Source organism: Penaeus chinensis, chromosome 29, assembly GCF_019202785.1.
Source record: "Penaeus chinensis breed Huanghai No. 1 chromosome 29, ASM1920278v2, whole genome shotgun sequence".
Lineage (NCBI taxonomy): Eukaryota > Metazoa > Arthropoda > Malacostraca > Decapoda > Penaeidae > Penaeus > Penaeus chinensis.
Window position 1 is genome coordinate 17871764 of NC_061847.1, and position 2500 is coordinate 17874263.

Sequence of the window (2500 nt, forward strand, 5' to 3'; positions counted from 1 at the left end):
TATATATATATATATATATATATATATGTATATGTATACATATATACATATATACATATATATATATGTATATACATATATATGTGTATATATACACATACATACATACATAAATATATATATATATATATATGTATATATCTATATTTATAAGTATGTATATGTGTGTACGTATAAATATATATATATATATATATATATATATATATATATATAAACACACACACGTACATGCGTGTGTGTGTGTGTGTGTGTGTGTGTGTGTGTGTGTGTGTGTGTGTGTGTGTGTGTGTGTGTGTGTGTGTGTGTGTGTGTGTGTGTGTGTGTGTGTGTGTGTGTGTGTCGCCGACCGGGCGAGGGCGGCGCGAGGCAGCGGAACAGAATCGGGTTATCTGGCTTGACGTCTGGTTGCCAGGTTGGGTATCCAGGCCGCGGAGGAGGGAGGAGGAGAGAGAGGAAGAAGACAGGAGGAAGAAGCATGAGAGTGGAAGAAAATAGGAGGAGGAGGAGAGAGAGGAAGAAGACAAGAGGAAGAAGCATGAGAGAGGAAGAAAATAGGAGGAGGAGAGAGAGGAAAAAGACAGGAGGAAGAAACATGAAAGAGGAAGAAAAACGAGAGAGGAAGAAGACACGAAGAAGGAAAATGAGAGAGAAGACAGGAGGAAGAAACATGAGAGAGGAAGAAAACAGGAGGAAGAAATGAGAGAATATCGAAGGGAGGAAAAACATGAGGGAGGAAGAAGAAGAAAAATGGAAGAGGAAGTGGAGTCAGTAAAATACAAATGAAAAGGAAAAAGAGCGAGCAGACAGGGGGAAGCGAAGATGAAAGAGGAAGATGAGAAAGAAGAACCGAAACAAGTAACAGAAAGAGGAGGAAGAAAACGGAAAGGGCACCTAACTATATACATGAAGAAAAAAGTAGAAGCCGAGGAAGGAAGGTGAGAAGAAGAGAGAGGATAAGAGGAGGAGGCAGACCTCCCAACGAAAATGAAAAAGAGGACGAAGAGGAAAACGAAGTGGAGGAAGGAATAGTGGCGAATGGAACATGGTGAAGGTGATGATGATGATGACGATGGTGATGATAATCATGATGAAGGTGTGATGGTGATAATGATGGTGATTATGATTATAATGATGATGGTGATGATGGAGAGGAAGAGGGGGGGGGGAGTTGCCGGTTGCCTCTCCCTTTATCTCTGACTAAGGTTACGGTGCATGTGTGCTTTCATACATTTTCCCTTATTTTCTGATGCAGTTGCCTGATTCCGTCATGCTTTCACGTCACGCCACGTAACCCCCTGCTTTAGTAACTTAAATTGAGCATAACGTCAGAATTAGCTTTCTGTGAGCATGCTGGAGTGCTTAAAGCATTTAGTCTGATAATGAATAGCTGGATATAAGGATGTCACTCATCCTTCATCTTGCCGACCATTCACCAGCCATTCCTTTCCTTGTAGCTTTCAGATAAAGAAAGCGTAGATCCTCAAAGGAGAATTGCGAACCCTGGGCACACTATCAACTCTGGAAACCCAAAGCTACCTGGGGCGCAGAGGTTATCATGTCCGGCAAGATATATCTATAAACACATCTTTTTTTCACTGACACGCGATAAATGTACTCAAACAAACAAACAGCCGAAAAAGAACATGCATGATGAAGATGTTTGCAGTTTCGCAAGGATTGGCGAACTAAAAAGCAACAACTTTCTTGCGGAAACTGCAATATAATGCGATGTAGTCACTCCTTATCAGACATATCACTCTTTATACGTATGATTTATATATATATATATATATATATATATATATATGTATATATACATATATACATATATACACACAAACAAACACACACACACACACAAACACACACACATATATATATGTATATATATGTGTGTGTGTGTGTGTGTGTGTGTGTGTGTGTGTGTGTGTGTGTGTGTGTGTGGTGTGTGTGTGTGTGTGTGTGTGTGTGTGTGTGTGTGTGTGTGTGTGTGTGTGTGTGTGTGTGTGTGTGTGTTTACATATATCTATATGTGTGTACATATATATACATATATATATATACATATACATATACACAAACATATACATATACATATACATATACATATATGTATATATATATATATATATATAAACACACATATATCATATATGTATATATGCATATGTACACATTATATATAAATATTTATATATATATATGTGTGTGTTTGTATGTGTGTGTGTGTGTACATATATAGATGTATGTATGTACACACATATTCATACATATGTGCTTTCATATATGTAGTTATATATATAAAAAAATGCACAGAATCAGTGGTCAAAAGCCTTCCAAAACAAAATGTAAACAAGATGACAACTCGGCATAGCTGCGCGTCCTTAGAGATTAACCTAAGGCATAGTTCTCTTGGAGGGGGGGGGGGCGCCAAAAACGATCAGTGCCCCCCAGCCAATTTGGAGCCACCACGCCACTGCACAGAATAATGCATGTA